Source organism: Rhinopithecus bieti, unplaced genomic scaffold (assembly GCF_001698545.2).
Source record: "Rhinopithecus bieti isolate Rb0 unplaced genomic scaffold, ASM169854v2 scaffold_4640, whole genome shotgun sequence".
Taxonomy (NCBI): Eukaryota; Metazoa; Chordata; class Mammalia; order Primates; family Cercopithecidae; genus Rhinopithecus; species Rhinopithecus bieti.
In genome coordinates, this window is record NW_016804643.1 from 1251486 (window position 1) to 1259546 (window position 8061).

Consider the following 8061-nt stretch of genomic DNA (forward strand, 5'->3'; position numbering starts at 1 on the left):
AAAAAAAAAAAAAAAAAAAAAAAAAAAGAAAGCACTTGAGTGTTGATTTTGGGATTACAGAGAAATTTTATCAAGTAGGTGAATTCACAAATAGGAAATATGTAATAATGTGATCAACTCTATTTTGATGAGGCAGGCTGTAGCCAGCCATTAAGGAGATTTCAGCAGTTATATTTAGGAAACCAGCTTGGTTATCCATTCACTCAATTATCAATCGTTTAAAGAAGACTCACTGTATATTAGAAGGTGCACAGACTGCTTGGAATGCAAATGAATAAATATGGTGCCTGCCCTTAAGGAAATTACAGGTAAGCAGAAGCAGTCTAAGGGAGAAGCCTGGGCTGGCGATGGGGAGGATGAGGCTACCAAAAGTCTTATTGCCAGAATAATTCTTAAGGTGATGAGGACCTGGTATTGCAAAGTGACTGTGGGAGTGAGGAGGGAGGGCAAACACAAAGAGCATTAACTGGTTTATATTTTTGCTTGACTATTACAGTGAGGAAGAACTCCCATACATTTCATATTTAAGGCTGAGGAAGGGTATGCAAAAAAAAAAAAAAAAAAAAAAAAAAAAAAAGGTATGAAGGTATGTACTTTTGCTCCAGTGAAAGAAGATAGTTTCCTCAAAGTGGGAGGCTTGTGGAGGGAAGTCATCAGGACTGTTGTTTGCTTCAACTCTCATTATTTTAAAATTCAGAATGATAAAAATTACATTATGTAAAATTAAGAATGAAATAAACCAAAACCAAAAGATTAGATTTACTGCTGCCAGTGGAACACACAAGTTTTCCAGATTCCAGATATCTTATTGGTTTCTATTTAAATCAGCTCTGAAAATCTAGTAACAAAACCTATATGTTTACCTCATATATTAACATCGTCCGTCTACAATAACCCAAGTTCAGCAGCAAAGTGCTTAACTGTTAACCTTTTCTTGGTAGATTCATGTTGCTTTGTTTTCTATTTTCTGATTTTGGGGAAAATATTTTCTCTTTTGTTTAGAGAAATAAGTTTATCATATCTGGATTTATTAATTAATAACATTCTCCTTATACTGCTTTGGGACAGCTTTGGAAGAAGCTTATAGTTCTGTGGGATCTGGTACCACTTGGTCTGATCTGTTACCTCTTTGTCCCAAAGAGCTTCTCCTCTTCCTTGGCAGGCTCATGAGTTGGTTGGGTGTTCATTTTGACTCAAGTAAATTCACCAAATAATCATCTGCTCTCTGAGTGACAGGCACTGTGCTGGGCCTGGGGATGAGAAAGATAGAAACGTTCTTATTGCTAAATAATTAGCAATTATCAAAGGCTAAGGGAGTCTTCAGGCATTAAATTTTGCTTAATGCTTTACCTTGCAGACATTAACCTCGCATTGCCAATGTGAAAGGTGAAAGGAATAGAAATGTGAATGGTAGAACAAGAAGAGGCCACCTGCTTGGCCAAGGCTCTGCTTTCAGATGCCTCTAAGCACCTCTTAAACTCATTGGGTAACAAAGACTTTCAAAATCCAACCTTTGTAATGAGAAAGAATCAAATTCTGGAAGAAATGTGAATCAAGGCAAATACTTTCACTGAAAGCATTTCCCCACTTCTCTCATTTGCTTTTTTTCTTCTCCAAAATGCCTATCCCATGAAAATACTCCTTCTCTACTTCATACCATGAACACTTTCTTGTTAGGAAATAAACAGCAAACAAACTCAATGCATTGACAGGGTATTATTGGTAATACAAGTGCACATGCAGAAGCATAACAATAATAAGACATTTCAGGCTTCTCTTGAGGGTTGCTATTCAGGGAAGAGTTTGGTAAGGGAGTGTTCCACACAGCATTCTACTTGCGGATACATGCTCAGGGTTATCTTGTCCTTTTTAACCTGGAGAATAAAGTCTCATACCCTCCCTTAGCTTTTATTACCAGACAACATGGTCTTTGTTTTAATAAGTATCTGTGACTCTAAAGGATCATTCTAGGAACGTCACAATACCAATGTGTTTTGAAGGTCATGACACCAAAATTTTATAAATGCAATATTGTGGGGGCTGTTAAGAAATGAGGATAATAGGCTGATTTAGTCATATGCCTCTTCATGTAATTGCTGAAAGCAAGATGAAATTATTTTGTTGCATCTGTGGAATGTGATGGGACCTGTCTGTTGCAGGAAAGGGAAGGCAGCTGCCTGTGGGTGTGGCATGAGGAAGGAAGGAGCTGCCCACTCTAACGATGGGTCTTTCTGGTCGCAAAGTCTCATCCTTCCATTCCTGAGAGTAGAACACTGGAGTAAAGTCATTGCCTCTTGAAGAACTAGTTAAAACAGAAATTCCCTACTTTGTGGAATTGCTATAATTGTAAAGGATTGTTGCATGTATGAAATGAGATAATCCATGTAATGTCCATTGTTTAATTGTGTATATATTAGCTGTTGCTATTACTTTTAACATTATTATCATTCTTACTATATACAGCAGAAGCCCTTGCACTGACTATCAGGGTCTAAAGAATTTGTTGGTCAAACCTCACCTCCGCTAAGTGATGACTCCTTGTTTTGACTGAGCCCCATGGCACTGGTACAAGTCACTTGCTAACACAGGGGTGCAGCTGTGTTCAAATGAGTCATGTGGATATCCTGTGTTTTTCACTTTTGATAATTAGATGGAGAAAAATTAATATGGAATAATATAAAGCCTAATAAGTCATATTCCACTTCTGAGAAATGTGTTTTGGTTAACAAACTCTTTTCTAAGGTATAAATGAACTGTGTTTCATTTTTTTCATCTAGAGTTTGATAACCAAGATCAGATAATGCATGAGGATGTGCTGATGCCTAGAGTGTGTAGGAAGGGGAATCTTGCACTTGGGACCATTGGTGAAAGGCTGACTTTGTTTGGAGGAATGGCCTGGTGGAGTGCCAGCCCCTGGGTGCCTGCAGGACCAGGCTGGTAATAAGGAGGTAGGAAGGTGAGGGAACGTATCTTGCCGAGGGCAGGTGAATGGCTGATGTGGCACTGAAATTCCCCAGCAGGCTGCCTGTAGCTGGATATGGGATAGGTTGCCAGTGCCTGGGGTGAGATGTCAAGACTAGTTTGGAAAGCTGAAATTTAAAAATGTATTGTATTTTTGGCCAGCTCAATGTCTTCTAATCCAGCTTCTGCAGTTTATTCCACTTCAGCAGTCTCTCTTCCCTCAGACTTGACTTCTTTTTCCGAAGTTAAAATAGAAAAGAAAAATAGAAACCTTGAAAAAAGAGAAGAGCATTTTCCTCCTTTTCCTCCTGGAAAAGTCGATCTGATTTCTAGGACTCTTTTCTCTCCACCTTTTTCATCTTTATTATGTACATAAGCCGGGGCTTTTAAAGCCTCTGCCTGGAAATGTTTAGGGCCTTTTGTATTTTTTTTTTAAATTGATCTCTTATGAAGAAGTGCCACCCCTCCCCTAACTGCTAATAGAACCAGTGTACTTAAAATTAATATTCTAGCCTCTTCTAAATACAGAAGTGAAGATAGCAAATTATCTTTCTATTATAGTTTTATACTTACATGAAAAATCATAAGTTCCCTTTAGTTACATAAACAGAGGAGTCTGTTATGTTGAGGAGAGGATCCCAGGAGTCTTTGGATTTTATGAAGACAGCTTTTCTCTGTATTCCCTTGGTATGCAGTTCTCTTAGGAGAACTAGTTGGGATTAATGGACGAATTAGAAAAATAAAATAGACATGAATGTGTTTGTACCTCAGACTGGTGAAGTGAGTCAGACCAGTTATATTCCCAAGGGGATTATGAAAGTTTTTCTTAGGGCACCTGAGTAAGTACTTGGATGAAAACCAAGAAAGTGCCACATACTGTTGATGCCAGGTTCTCAGTGGCCATTCCTGTAGACAACTGAGAAATGTAGCTGGTCAGGAGAACATACCCAGTGTTTTTGTCAACTTGGAGAGCAAGATCAGTTTAATTCTTATTAAACATCTAACATAGAGAAGGCATGCCCATCTCATGAGGGCATCAGGAGGCGGCAAAGGGAATTGTTCTCTTTCCTCACTTCACAATGCCCCCTTTCCCAGCCCTTCTCCTACCGGTACCCTAACACTTGGGATTTCCACACAAACAGGAGCTTTTTCCGTCTTGTTCACTGTTGAATCCTCAGTGCTGAGAACAATGTCCAGCACCCAGGAAGCACTCAATAAATTACCCATTTAAAATTGATAAATGAATTAACTTAAACTGGGAAAAAATATTGAAGTTGTTGAATGACAGACTTAGGACCTTAAAGAGATCTACTAGAATTATAAGTTGAACCTACCATGATAAAATGTATGGGGAAAAAGTGAAAAACCCCTCCCTTAGGTCAAAAATCAACTGTACAATGCCTAGATGAAGAGATACAACTTGGCAATACCTTATATGAAAATGTATTTGATAGTAAACACAACATAAATGAGAAATGTGCTATGATTGGGATAAAAATTTAATATGATTGTAGGCCATGTTAATTAAGACATAATATCTAGAGTAGAGGAGGTGATAGCACTTGTCTTCTTTAATTTGATATCAGGTGTTACTTGGAGTACTATATTCTATTCTTCTATTGTGGATACTAAACTCAAAAAAAGATGTGAGAAATTAAGGGTGTGTTTAATGGAGACTAGTCAGGATCATGAGGGGACTCAGAAAGTGAAGGATAATTGGTAACATTGAGGACAGTTTTAGGCAGCCCAAGAGAAGGTTCAATGAGCTTCAACCTCCATGTATCTGAGGAGGAACTATTCTTTGGAAGAAGTATCATATTTGTTCTTTGTGTTTTCAGGGACCAAACCTAGGGCAAATGTGTGGAGGTTTCAGGAAGACACATGTTATCTCATCAAAAAGAAGGACTTCATGGTTTGTCTGAGCTGCACTGAGCCTCGTGGAGAGTGAGTCTTCTGCTTCTGGAAGTTTTCAAACAGGTTGCAAAAGACTGCAGACTCAAGTACCCAGTTGAACCTGAGGATCTGTAGGATATATTCAGTAGAGATAAGTCATGTGGGCAGATGGGGCTGCTAGGAGAAATCACATGTTTCATTGATTTCAGGACCAGCCCAACATTAGAATTCTTTCTCATGAACCGCACTGCTGGGATACAATTTAAGAGTACTCTCATTTACCTGGTCTGCCTCTGTGAAACCTGCGTAATGTAACTGAGATCACCCGGAATTTGTAAGTAAATGCAATTATTCATTTAACAACTATTTATTGAGCACTGGCTCTGTGTACTGAAGTACTTGCTAGAGGTTGAGGTAGAATAATAAACAAGATTCATTTCCTGTCTTTAGGAACCTTAAACATGTAGTGCCCATAGGACCTCTGCTCTAAACACTAACATTTCAGCTTGGAGGCTCCATTCTCAGACTTGACTGAGCATTTGGTTCACTGCCTTGTATAATTTGTGTGCTTATTGGTTCTGCACATGGACTAACATTTCCTTGAATTCAGGGATTGTTTCTCATTGTTTAACTTCAGCACAATCTCAAAGTACAGTGGTTGGCATAATAGCAGGTATTCAATAAATGTTTGTAGAAACAAAACAAACTATACAGATCACTGCCCTGCAAATGAGTTGAGAACAAGAATATATCCTGGGAAAGTTTGGTGGAGGGACAGTGTCTTAAAAAGCTAAAGGAATCATTAAAAAGTCTTCTAGGCCTTGGCGATGAGGGCAGGAATGGGGTGGGGATTGGGTGGGAGTTGACAAGTCCAGATTGGGTCAAAGGATGATGAAAGTGGCCACAGAACCACTAGACAGGCCATGGCAACAGCCTGGGAGGTGGGTAATGTTGGTCTTTACTAAGGGGTTGCACCAGCCTTGGGAATCACTTAGTCTAACATATCATTCAGTACCAAATCACACATACAAGAATGGGTTACGGAAATGTCAGAACTTCCAGTTGAGTCATTTAGAGAGAGGAAGAGGAGCGAGTAGTTTCAGAGAGGTCTGAAGCTTGGTTTTAAGTTAGGGAAGTGCTTTTCTTATTGCAGGGAACGTGGCTGGGCTCAGAGGGTCAATTCAGAACAAAAGGGGAGTCTATCTGCTCAAAGATGTGAGGTTAATTCTAATCAGCAGCATTTGGAAGAAGCTGAAGATCCTACGGGATCTGGAAGCCAGGTCTCCCTGGGACAAAGGGTCTGCTCAGTGTGGTCTAGCTTTCAAAAGAGACAAGACTGTGGCAAGAAGAAACCAGAACTGACTGCCAAGCTGAGCCAGCCAGGTTGATCCAGATGGACACTTACATTTGAATAAACAACATGCTTTTCATCTTAATCAATTTTTATATTTTGAATTTTATTTTATTTTCTCACATTTTAAACATTCATTTTCACAACCAGACTTAGTGAGTCTTTTTATGAGAGTGCGTGAGGCTACTAGGAGCATGATCTCTGGGGTATGGAGACACATTTTTATGTCTGACATTTAGATCTGTCACTTATTTGCTGGGTGTCCTTGAGCAAGTTTCTTCACCTTCCTAAGCTTTAGTTTCCTTGTTGTAAAGTAAGGGTGATGATAATACTTACCTCATAGATTTCTTGAGAGAATTAAAAAGTGTCTGTAAAGTGTTAACATAGCATTTGAGTTCCATAAATGTCAACTCTGTGGTTATTGATGTTACTAAGGTGAAGAGGCAAGAGGGCACTGTAACGATTGTTGCCTCCAAGCTGAAAGAAAGACATCCTCATATTTGAGAAGGAAGAAGAGATAAGAAATTCTGCTTTGGGCATGTTGAGTTTAATGAGTCAGTGGGAAATCCAGGTTGAATAAGAGTCCAGAAGTCAGGAGAGGATAGGGCTAAATATTTGAATATAAGCATCGAAATGCAGAGGTGGTGGGTAAAATAAAATAGAAAGGGAGAAGGATCTGGTCTCTATATTCAAGCGTTATCAGAAGAGAGTGACTAAGAAGGAGATCAGAAGGAACAGCTAGAAATAGATGAGAACCAGGATAAAGGCATATTGAGAAAGTCAAAGGATGGATGTTTGATTATGGAAGAAGCGGCCAAGGGAGATAAAAGTAAGCCAAGGCTGGAGGTGGCCTTAGATTTAGCAATGATTGTACCACTTGCTTCCCTTATTAGGGCAGACAAGGGAGCAGTCATAGCGAAACCAAACTGTTGTAGATTGAAAAATAACGAAAAGGTAAAACATTCATAATATATGAAGAAAAAAATCAGATTAAAAATCATATGTCTGGCTGGGTGCAGTGGCCCAAGCCTATAATTCCAGCACTTTGAGAGGTTAAAGTGCGAGGATTGCTTGGGCCCAGGAGTTTGAAACCAGCCTGAGCAACATGGTGAGACCCTATTTCTACAACAAAATGAAAATGAAAATTAGCCAGATGTGGCGGTTCACACCTGTAGTCCCAGCTACTCTGGAGGCGGATGTGGGAGAAACGCTTGAGCCCCACTGTGGTGAGCCATGATAGCACCACTGCCCTCCACCCTGGGCAACAGAGTGAGACCCTGTCTAAAAAAAAAAAAAAAAATCATTTGCCTATTATAACCCATTTTATTAAAAAATGAAGTTAAAAAAGAAATATTTGCATGGGGGATGGTATTTAAAGCATAACTATTTCTTTTCTAATATCACTTGCTGACTGCTTGTAAAGACTGGACGGCTAAGCTTCCCCTGGACTATTATTTTCAGTTCTGTGCTACTTATACCTGCTTTGGACTTGCAGACCTTGCCTCTGGTGTCCTCTCTGCTCTATACTTGATGACTGAATTCTGCTTCCAGAGCCTGCTTTTTGGTGCTCTCCAAAGACTGAACAATTACACAGCTCTGACTCTTTGTGCTTCAGGCTGCTTTAGAAATGTACTCCACAGGAGATCGAGACCATCCTGGCTCACACGGTGAAACCCCGTCTCTACTAAAAATACAAAAAACTAGCCGGGCGAGGTGGCAGGCGCCTGTAGTCCCAGCTACTCGGGAGGCTGAGGCAGGAGAATGGCGTGAACCCGGGAGGCGGAGCTTGCAGTGAGCTGAGATCTGGCCACTGCACTCCAGTCCGGGCGACAGAGCGAGACTCCGCCTCAAAAAAA

At 39.9% G+C, this 8061-nt stretch overlaps 1 long non-coding RNA gene across 2 annotated transcripts in view; it reads right to left on the bottom strand.

The window, feature by feature from the left end:
- Positions 1-8061, bottom strand: part of LOC108527946 (uncharacterized) — a 45206-nt gene that overhangs the window by 36390 nt on the left and 755 nt on the right. Inside the window, exons 2-3 of one of the 2 annotated variants that reach the window (XR_001884983.1) lie at positions 3535-3670; positions 1126-1250 (exon numbers count right to left, since the gene is read on the bottom strand). This is a non-coding gene — a long non-coding RNA (uncharacterized LOC108527946). The remainder of the gene's footprint in view (positions 1-1125; positions 1251-3534; positions 3671-8061) is intronic. The other variant, XR_001884984.1, reaches the window with a different exon arrangement.